The 11,746-nt window shown below is 42.4% G+C and overlaps 1 protein-coding gene across 2 annotated transcripts in view; it reads right to left on the reverse strand.

Annotated features, from left to right (window-relative positions):
* Positions 1-5,145, reverse strand: part of eif2b3 (eukaryotic translation initiation factor 2B, subunit 3 gamma) — a 78,522-nt gene extending 73,377 nt beyond the window's left edge. Inside the window, exon 1 of one of the 2 annotated variants that reach the window (XM_021589494.2) lies at positions 5,104-5,145. The gene's annotated coding sequence lies outside the window, so the exon portion shown is untranslated. Of the gene's footprint in view, positions 1-451; positions 471-5,103 lie in introns of those variants that run through there. The other variant, XM_036966444.1, reaches the window with a different exon arrangement.
* Positions 5,146-11,746: the final 6,601 nt, after the last annotated feature.

An 11,746-nucleotide genomic window follows, 5' to 3' on the forward strand; every position in this document is an offset into this window, starting at 1 on the left:
CCCCCCTCAATGTGGAATATAGAAAGACATGTGAAATCACATAATGTACAATGAGAGAAATGATGGAATCAGCAGTGGTCAGATATGTTGCTCATTGACAACTATAGTTCAAGACAGCTGACAGGCATACCTCAGGACTTTCCTGCTGACCATCAGATGGTATGCTTTCATCATGTGCATTGCCTCACATGGACACTGACTGAGTGGCTAGTGTGTTTGTTAGTGTGGTGTCCCCCTGTGGTTGCCATAACAAGTCAGACGACCAGGGTATTTCTCAGTAATGAGGAAATCCTCAGTGTCTCACTCAGTTGAATGCCTTCCATCTATTCTAGTCTGACCATGAAGGCTGAGACATCCAGTAAAAATGTATTAGCTTTTAATGTGCCATGAAAACAACCAGTCATGATTTTTCATGCGATTGTCAAACAAATCACTTCAAAAAGTAAGTTACCTTTGCACCGTTCATTCCAAAATAATTCCATCATCCGAACAGTGCACTGTGCACCAGCCAACATTCCTTCAATACACAAGTGGCTGAAACTATCTAAAGGAGGGGTATTCAACTTGATAATTAATTGCACCCACCTGTTGTCCCAGGTCTAAATCAGTCCCTGATTAGAAGTGAATAATGAAAAACACAGTGGAGCTGGCTTTGGGGTCCAGAGTTGAGTTTGAGGGATCTAAAGCATTCGAGTGAGCGAAACTGTTTCCCTATGTCTTACTATAAGCTGCCCATGACATGCCATACTCTTTGGCCAGACAGTATCAGATACACGGCCTACACACAAATACAGTAGGCTTTACATGTCCTCTGCTTCGACAACGATGGAAGTATTATCCTCAGCACCTGTCTTTTTACTAAAGAAATGCGTTAACTTGAAATTTCTGTTAAAATTAAATATTTGTAATATTTTTGCTCTGAAAACATCTCATTGCTCTGAAAGCACCTCCAAATCATCTTAATTGAAATCAAAGGTTTGCTATTATATCACCTGAAACAATGCACAGGAGCAATGTCAGGGTGGAATAGCCCATTATTATTATTATTTTTAAACTTAACCTTTATTTTTATATTATCAAATCAAATTTTATTTGTCACATACACCTGGTTAGCAGATGTTAATGCGAGTGTAGCGAAATGCTTGTGCTTCTAGTTCCGACAATGCAGTAATAACCAACAAGTAATCTAACTAACAATTCCAAAACTACTGTCTTGTACACAGTGTAAGGGGATAAAGAATATGTACATAAGGATATATGAATGAGTGATGTACAGAGCAGCATAGGCAAGATACAGTAGATGATATTCAGTACAGTATATACATATGAGATGAGTATGTAAACAAAGTGGCATAGTTAAAGTGGCTAGTGATACATGTATTACATAAGGATACAGTCGATGATATAGAGTACAGTATATACGTATGCATATGAGATGAATAATGTAGGGTAAGTAACATTATATAAGGTAGCATTGTTTAAAGTGGCTAGTGATATATTTACATCATTTCCCATCAATTCCCATTATTAAAGTGGCTGGAGTTGAGTCAGTGTCAGTGTGTTGGCAGCAGCCACTCAATGTTAGTGGTGGCTGTTTAACAGTCTGATGGCCTTGAGATAGAAGCTGTTTTTCAGTCTCTTGGTCCCAGCTTTGATGCACCTGTACTGACCTCGCCTTCTGGATGATAGCGGGGTGAACAGGCAGTGGCTCGGGTGGTTGATGTCCTCTATGATCTTTATGGCCTTCCTGTGACATCGGGTGGTGTAGGTGTCCTGGAGGGCAGGTAGTTTGCCCCCGGTGATGCGTTGTGCAGACCTCACTACCCTCTGGAGAGCCTTACGGTTGAGGGCGGAGCAGTTGCCGTACCAGGCGGTGATACAGCCCGCCAGGATGCTCTCTATTGTGCATCTGTAGAAGTTTGTGAGTGCTTTTGGTGACAAGCCGAATTTCTTCAGCCTCCTGAGGTTGAAGAGGCGCTGCTGCGCCTTCTTCACAATGCTGTCTGTGTGAGTGGACCAATTCAGTTTGTCTGTGATGTGTATGCCGAGGAACTTAAAACTTGCTACCCTCTCCACTACTGTTCCATCGATGTGGATAGGGGGGTGTTCCCTCTGCTGTTTCCTGAAGTCCACAATCATCTCCTTAGTTTTGTTGACGTTGAGTGTGAGGTTATTTTCCTGACACCACACTCCGAGGGCCCTCACCTACTCCCTGTAGGCCGTCTCGTCGTTGTTGGTAATCAAGCATACCACTATTGTGTTGTCCGCAAACTTGATGATTGAGTTGGAGGCGTGCATGGCCACGCAGTCGTGGGTGAACAGGGAGTACAGGAGAGGGCTCAGAACGCACCCTTGTGGGGCCCCAGTGTTGAGGATCAGCGGGGAGGAGATGTTGTTGCCTACCCTCACCACCTGGGGGCGGCCCGTCAGGAAGTCCAGTACCCAGTTGCACAGGGCGGGGTCGAGACCCAGGGTCTCGAGCTTGATGACGAGCTTGGAGGGTACTATGGTGTTGAATGCCGAGCTGTAGTCAATGAACAGCATTCTCACATAGGTATTCCTCTTGTCCAGATGGGTTAGGGCAGTGTGCAGTGTGGTTGAGATTGCATCGTCTGTGGACCTATTTGGGCGGTAAGCAAATTGGAGTGGGTCTAGGGTGTCAGGTAGGGTGGAGGTGATATGGTCCTTGACTAGTCTCTCAAAGCACTTCATGATGACGGAAGTGAGTGCTACGGGGCGGTAGTCGTTTAGCTCAGTTACCTTAGCTTTCTTGGGAACAGGAACAATGGTGGCCCTCTTGAAGCATGTGGGAACAGCAGACTGGTATAGGGATTGATTGAATATGTCCGTAAACACACCGGCCAGCTGGTCTGCGCATGCTCTGAGGGCGCGGCTGGGGATGCCGTCTGGGCCTGCAGACTTGCGAGGGTTAACACGTTTAAATGTCTTACTCACCTCGGCTGCAGTGAAGGAGAGACCGCATGTTTTCGTTGCAGGCCGTGTCAGTGGCACTGTATTGTCCTCAAAGCGGGCAAAAAAGTTATTTAGTCTGCCTGGGAGCAGGACATCCTGGTCCGTGACTGGGCTGGATTTCTTCCTGTAATCCGTGATTGACTGTAGACCCTGCCACATGCCTCTTGTGTCTGAGCCGTTGAATTGAGATTCTACTTTGTCTCTGTACTGACGCTTAGCTTGTTTGATAGCCTTGCGGAGGGAATAGCTGCACTGTTTGTATTCGGTCACGTTACCAGACACCTTGCCCTGATTAAAAGCAGTGGTTCGCGCTTTCAGTTTCACGCGAATGAAATATACTTAATGTATATGTATGGAAATACATAATTATTTGGCTGTATGGATACATTTTGTTGGTCAACAATGTGGCATCATTACCCTGGGTGCAGTGGCCAGGCAAACTCCCCCCTCCCTCCCCATTTCCTTTGCAACTTTGAAGCTTCCCGCAGATTTTGCTGCTGCTGAACTAACCTGCTGAAGCAAGACAGAATGAGTTGTAACTAGTTCCATAACCACAAAGTCATAAACCCCACATTTTTCTATATATTCTCTTGTGATTTTAAACTTAACAAGAACCTTAACATCATGGACACTGCTAACCTTATAACCTTAATCTTAAATTAAGACCAAAAAGCAAATGTTTTGCTTTCATTAATATTTACGATAGAGCCCATTTTCACTTTGTGGCAGTGCTATCTAGTGGAAAGCGACAAAGTGAGAGCTATAAGCTGAGCATCCCACAACAGCGGGTCGTTTGTCGGAAATCCCATTGACTAACATGCTTTGAAGGGCTATAGAAGAATAGGCTATAAACCTGAATTGTTAGGTAATGTATCAATGAGAAAACAAGACTATAGAAGTCATAAGATTCAGAAGGAGAAGTGGTGAAGAGGGGAGTTGTGATGTTGTCTATTCTTGTTGTTAGATACGGTAGCCTATTTATAATGAAAATGAAGAAGTTGTCCATGTGACTCAAGGAATCCCCATCAGATGTTTTGACAAAGCGTAGGCTGGCAATACACCGTCCTTGACTTGGACTGAAATAGGTGCCAGTACTGTTTATATTTACAGTTGAAGTCAGAAGTTTACATACACCTTATCCAAATACATTTAAACTCAGTTTTTCACAATTCCTGACATTTAATCAGAGTAAAAATTCCCTGCCTTAGGTCAGTTAGGATCACCACTTCATTTTAAGAATGTGAAATGTCAGAATAATATTAGAGAGAATGATTTATTTCAGCTTGTATTTCTTTCATCACATTCCTAGTGGGTAATAAGTTTACATACACTCAATTAGTATTTGGTAATAGAGGTCTGAGATCTTAGCTCATTTCTTTAGATTTTTCCCATAATGTCAAGCAAAGAGGCACCAAGTTTGAAGGTAGGCCTTGAAATACATCCACAGGTACAACTCTAATTTACACAAATGATGTCAATTAGCCTATCAGAAGCTTCTAAAGCCATGACATCATTTTCTGGAATTTTCCAAGCTGTTTAAGGGAACAGTCAATTTAGTGTATGTAAACCTCTGACCAACTGGAATTGTGATACCGTGAATTATAAATGAAATAATCTGTCTGTAAACAATTGGAAAAATTACTTGTGTCATGCACATAGTAGATGTCCTAACCGATTTGCCAAATCTATAGTTTGATAACAAGAAATTTGTGGAGTGGTTGAAAAAATAGTTTTAATGAGTGTATGTAAACTTCAACTGTAGGTGCTCCACAATATGTTCTATAAGAGGAACTGGAGCTCAAGCAGTAGAAAATGTGAGGTGCCATGTGCCGGGACTCAGCTCCGGTGAGCTCCTGCCCAAGTCAAGCACGGGCTATTTTTATTGAACTAGGCAAGTCAGTTAAGAACAAATTCTTATTTTCAATGACATCCTAGGAACAGTAACTGCCTTGTTCAAGGGTAGAACGACAGATTTTGTTTTACCTTGTCGGCTCAAGAATTCGAGCTCACAACCTTTCGGTTACTAGGCCAACGTTCTAACCACTAGGCTACCTGCCTACTTGCCGATATAGTTGTTTGTTTACAAGGTTAACAAAACAATCACAAGATAGAAAAATCTTTTTTTTTTACCAGGATTAATTTGGGTCGTTGAATGATGATTTGGGTCACGGGAAGACGGTCAATTTCTCATTTGTGTTTCGAGCTGTTGCCACATTCATGTACCATTCGGAACTTGGAAACTCGGTAAAGTTCGACATGCTAATTGGTTGAACACGGCACGTGTATACTACACCCAGTTAGCCTGTCGGACATTTCAGAGTTTCCTAGTTCCGAATAGCACATGAAAGCGGCATACGTCTTCATTCTGACCGCAATCGAATCAGTGAAAATATGTTTAATAAGTCAGAGTCCAAGACAATACATATTTTTGTTGGGAGTGAATCATATTGTATTTAGATAGAAACCAAATGTAACAATTATCAATGAAGTTCAATTATCAATGAAGTTATCAATGAAGTTTTGAGGTTTTCCTATTCTCCAGCAGAGGGCAACGTCATACCAAAGTACAATGGTCTCATCTTTTTAGGCCCTGCTTCAGTCAAGGCCACATGGGTAATTGCGGAAGAACAAGAAGACAAAAAACCCGACCACAACAGTTAGGGATTTTCGTTTTTTACAGAGTGAAAGTAGCTACTAGCTAACCACTTCTACTGAATTGTCTATTTCCTTCTGAACACATCTAGCTGAGTGAGTACAAGACAGCTCTGTACAAACACAGTTTTACCAGCCAGTCTGAACTATTGTTAAATCATAGTTGGATGTCTCATTCAATGCAACATGAAAATGAACAAGCACCCTAATCTTAATTACACTGGATAGTCCCCAGTATGGAACATACATAACATACACAAAATGCAGTACTTTAATATTGTGATTTTTAAGGAAAGAAGGGAACAGACAATGAAAGTCAGTGGTCACTAATTCCTCAAAATACTTGTTCTGGTGAAAAGGGGTTGGTGGTTAGGATGGAGTTGGTCATCTGCACATGACCACCAATCACAAGTTGTCATTCATCAGGCATCTATTCAACTGTAACTCTTGACAAAGAAACACATTACAGCTGCTAAGCCAGTAACAAGTAAAGTAATCAGAAGTTAGAACTTCAAGGATATGACACATTCCCAATGCTATGGCAAAGATGGCTACCATACAGGGTTCATACACTGAGTCATATCTCTCTCTCTCTCTCTCTCTCTCTCTCTCTCTCTCTCTCTCTCTTCTAATACAGTATATGAACATGGTCCTGAACTTTCCAACTGAGCTGCTACTGTGTCTGTAATTGACTGCTATTTGTAACATCAGAAATAAATTCTCAACATAATTGCATTTCTGCCATTCACACACAGAGAAGATTCTATGCACTAGCTATTATTGCCATTGGAGAGAGCGATATGGACAGAAGGGGAAAAAATAAAGAGAGATAGAAACAGAAAGTGCAGAGGCCTGTCTAAATGATAATAAATGATAGGGGCATTCTTCTTACCAAATCACATGACCTTTGTTTTGGAGGTGTTCAGAACAAGGTTAAGGGTAGAGAAAGCTTGTTGGACACTAAGAAAGCTTAGTTGTAGAGCATTTAACACAAAAACCCGGGGAAGGGCCAGCTGAGTATGAGACAGCTAGCTATACAATGAATGCACTCCAATTAACATCAATTAAGACAGCTATTATCATGTTCTCCCACTAGCATGTTTCTACTCCCTGGTGGCCATAGAAACCCCCAGATACCATATCCCCTATAATTTATCCCCCTTAAAATGAGAGAAACCTTCTGGCTTGTTATAGCACCATAATCCCAAAATGACGTCAGATTCTTTCTAACTCAGTTTCACTTTATCTCCCCATCTATATCTCTTTATCCCCCTCTCTCTATTCCATTTCTCTCTCTCCCTCTCTCCTTCTTTTTCCTCCATGTTGTTTAATCAGGAGGTGGGTTCTACACAATAAATTGTTGATGCTTGGGGAACCATAGCAATGGTGTAGCAGTTCCACATGTACCCAACATGGAGGAATATTGCTCTGTAATGGAAACCAAAACAGAAAAGATCAAAATGTGGCAAAAAAATAAACAAAGAAAGGAATCAGACGTGTCATCAGGACAATAAATAGTTTCCTGAAAAATATATATCCCAAGCAGCATATCAATAATCCTGTACCAAAACAGTTATTATCCATCTAGCTAATTTACAGAAACAATACAGAGACAAAATCAGGTGAGAAATATTCAACATAATGGAGACAGGTTGTCCTCTATTTGCGTCTGGGTCGCAGACATGTGAGCTCCAATAGCAACAAACTGGAGCAGATTATCCGGTATATCTGTTAACCTGCAATACCAGAACATTGATGACTTAGTTTTTGTAGGCCATATTTACTCCCTGTCACAACACTGCCTTACAGAGTGCTGTTAATCAAATCAAATGTTATTTGTCACGTGCTTCGTAAACATCAGGTGTAGACTATCAGGAAATGGTTACTTACGGGCCCTTCCCAACAATACAGAGAGAAAAAAATATAAATAATAGAAAAATAATAACACAAGGAATGAGTAATGATACTATAACTTGGCTATATACACAGGGTACCAGTACCGAGTCGATGTGCAGGGGTACGAGGTAATTGAAGAAAGATAGGTACATATAGGTAGGGATAAAGTGACCAGGCAACATAAACAGTAGATGCAGCATTAGTGCTAAAGGGTCAATGAAGATAGTCCGGGAAGCTATTGGTTAACTATTTAACTAACTATTTAGCAATCTTATAGCAGTCTATGTCTTGGGTGGCTGGAGTCTTTGACAATTTTTAGGTCCTTCCTCTGACACTCCCTGGTATAGAGGTCCTGGATGGCAGGGAGCTCGGCCCCAGAGATGTACTGGGTCGTACGCACTACCCCCTGTAGCACTTTGCGGTTGGATGTCAAGCAGTTGCCATACCAAGCGGTGATGCAGCCAGTCAAGATGCTCTCAATGGTGCAGCTATAGAATTTGAGGGCCCATACCAAATCTTTTCAACCTCTTGAGGGGGAAGAGGCGTTGTCATGACTTCTTCACGACTGTGTTGGTGTGTGTGTGGACCATGATAATTCCTTAGTGATGTGGACACTGAGGAACTTGACGCTCTCGACCCGCTCCACTAATCTCCTGGGACTGACAGTGTCAGATTATCTGACAATGTTTCAAGATCTAAGCGAAATAAGGCCTGTCAGAGAGTGGAGAGCAGATCAAGGAGGCCATTGTGGGGACGTTTATTGGTTTAGGTTTGATTGATGGAGAGTTTTTAAGGCAAACTTAGCTGACAGCTGTGCACTGATGTGGCTCAGTCCATAATGAGATTGTGGACTAATGATGTTTGAGATGACGAGTGATCTGGCATCAAAGAGATCAGTCTGGCCTGTTATGTGATTTGGCAGATTCTGAGATGTGATGTGGTGGTTGTGTGTACAGTTACAGTATGAGGGTGTACGCGCATGCACACACTGACACACACAAGGGTGTATAATCCTCACACACCACTCTAATACTGAGGCACCACAGTCAAGAATGATGAGAGAGTGGAGTTGAATTTACCCCGACATAAAGCTCCAAGGCTACATCCTACTGTACCTAGTTCTGAATAACACAAAGCACAGTGTTTTTGGTGTTATTGCTATTTGTTTCTCAGTCTTTGCCATATTGCGTCAATGGCCTACTTTTAGGTATAACATTGTTCTATTGTTGTACTTCAAGAGGTGGGGACTTGCACAGTCTCAGTTGTAAGTACAATGTGTCTGAGTGCAGCAGCCAGCAATTAAACAAATGCAGGCATGTGCATAGAGGTTTAGGGGTGCTGCCTTTTTAGTGGTGCTGCCTTTTTAGGGGTGCTGCCTTTTTAGGGGTGCTGCCTTTTTAGGGGTGCTGCACCTGCCTTTTTGCCCTCCTTTGGAAAAAGTTTTTTTTTTTGCTTGCTATTTTTTATTTAAAAAATGTTACTATTATTTTTTTATTTGGAGTTTATTTTCTTTCTTGTAACTTTAAACGTAACAAATTGCCCATCAAACTAGATGATTTGTCAAACTCCAGAGCGACAGTGGCAGTGCGCTGCTGGATGGTGAGTTTGACATTAATACCAGGTAGGTACTTTGGAGTTGCTAGCTAGCATGTCGTCTCTTGGTCGGGGACAGGGGAGGGGGTAGTTGCAGTTCGATTGTTTGTCAGCAACAGAATAAATTCAAATCAAGTAAAGACTACCTACTGGGCAAAAACTGGTTCAATCAATGTTGTTTCCATGTCATTTTAACCCCAAAATACTATGCGATGATGTTCAATCAACATGGAAAACTGATTGGATTTTTTAAAAGTAATCATTGTAGATTGGCTTTTTTTCACCCAACTTTTAACCTAGATCCAATGACATGGTGACATTTTTTGTTGATTTCATGTTGAATTCACTTTAGTTGACAACTCAAATGTACATCAAAACCAGACATTGAACTGACGTCTGTGCCCAGTGGGTAGTTAGCTTGTTTTGACAGCGATTAACAAGCTGATTCATCTACTAGCAATGTGTGATGTGTGTTTTTGAGAAAAAATTAGGGCCAATGTGTGGGTTATGTCTGGATGTGCAACAACAAACTGTGTGTTATTGACTGACCACAGAGATCAACAGCTGCTCGGCCTTGAAATTTCATGAAGCTCCCGACGAACAGTTATTGTGCTGATGTTGCAACCAAGGACAGACGATTTTTACATGCTTCAGTACTCGGCGGTTCCGTTCTGTGAGCTTGTGTGGCCTACCACTTTGCGGCTGAGCCGTTGTTGCTCCTAGACGTTTCCACTTCACAATAACAGCACTTACAGTTGACAGGGGCAGCTTCAGCAGGGCAGAAATTTGACAAACTGACTTGTTGGAATTTAGCTACAGGAGAAAAAATATATGAATTCAAGGTCTGTCCACGGCCCTGCACAAATGTGTCATGAAAAGCTAAAAGGTTCACTGCAAGGCCTGTAGACCTGTACGATATGTACTTCTTCTTCAGACATAACCTATGTACATAGATGGAAATTAAAGTGGGTGGAAAACGACATTGGTTTAATCACAGGTGTGCCTGTCTGCAGGGGCTAATGATGCTCTGGATGTGCAACAACAACCTGTGTGTCATTGACTGACCACAGAAATCAACAGCAAGCTGGGGCATACCTCATTGAGACCTCTCATAACACTCATAAAGGAGAAAATAACATTATGGACGGCAGACCGAGTGGAGTGTATGTGGATGACCTTCAAAGTAAACAAGACTATATAACAAATACTCAGTGCATTTTCTGACACAGTTTCTGACACTGTTTCTGAATTCTAACTAGGTTTCGTTTACATATATCAAATCAAATCAAACTTTATTTGCCACGTGCTGAATACAACAAGTGTAGACTTTACCGTGAAATGCTTACTTACCAGCCCTTAACCAACAGTGACAGTTCAAGAAGAAGAAAATACTGTATTTACCAAGTAGGCGGAAGTGAAAATTAATAATAAAAAGTAACACAATAAGAATAACAATAACGATGCTATATACAGGGAGCACCAGTACCGAGTCAGTGTGTGGGGGAACAGGCTGGTTGAGGTAATCTGTACATGTAGGTGGGGGCGAAGTGACTATGTATAGATAACAAACAAACAGCGAGTAGCAGCAGTGTACGAGAGGGGGGGGGGGGGGGCTTTTGGTCCTAGACTTGGTGCTCCAGTACCGTTTGCCGTGCGGTAGTAGACAAAACAGTCTATAATTTGGGTGACTGGAGTCTCTGACAATTTTTTGGCTTTCCTCTGACACCGCCTATTATATAGGTCCTGGTGATGTACTGGGTCGTTCGCACTACCCTCTGTAGCGCCTTACGGTCAGATACCGAGCAGTTGCCATACCAGGCGGTGATGCAACCGGTCACGATGGTGCAGCTGTAGAACCTTTTGAGGATCTGGGGGCCCATGCCAAATCTTTTCAGTCTCCTGAGGGGGAAAAGGTTTTGTCGTGCCCTCTTCACGACTGTCTTGGTATGTTTGGACCATGAAAGGGAGAGACTGTATAGATTTACAGTATATATACATTTGCAATCGTGCATGCATTAGGGGTGAGCAACAGTGCAGACAAATATCACTGTTGTTGATTGGTAGCAGTCGAAACTGCTGAAAGAGAGAAAGTCTTGTTTGTCTCCCCCCCCCCCCGCGAATGTGGTCCAATAGCCTTGTGAGCTTCTGCCTGGTTAGTGTAAGGTTTCATGGTGGTTCTGTATGATTGCAGTGGTGGCTTGATGTCTCTCCCTAAAGTTGGCACTGTCGCAATCCAGCTGCAGTCTGGGCAGATTGATCACTCTATTATTAGGGTGTGTTCCAACACCCGGCCGGCTTCTCCTCTCCTCTCGTGTCCTATCAGCCTAGCAGCTAAGAGCCAGAGGACTGGACTGGACTAGTTGGGGATGGTGTGTGTCTGTGTGTGTGTGCGTGTGTGTGTGTGTGTGGGTGGGATCATTATGATCCAGGTGAACATGAAATTATAGGTGCCATGACACGTACTAATCTTGCACAAATACTGTATCATATGTAGTAAAACAGTGTACAAAGCAAGATTATTGGAACTTCAACAGCTCAACAGTTGGCTTTATAGTTCTAAGAAACTCAGTTGTTGTGAGCAGAAACTCGGCGGTTCCGTTCTGTGAGCTTGTGTGGCTTACCAGTTCACGGC

The sequence above is a fragment of the Oncorhynchus mykiss genome, chromosome 28 (genome assembly GCF_013265735.2).
Source record: "Oncorhynchus mykiss isolate Arlee chromosome 28, USDA_OmykA_1.1, whole genome shotgun sequence".
Lineage (NCBI taxonomy): Eukaryota > Metazoa > Chordata > Actinopteri > Salmoniformes > Salmonidae > Oncorhynchus > Oncorhynchus mykiss.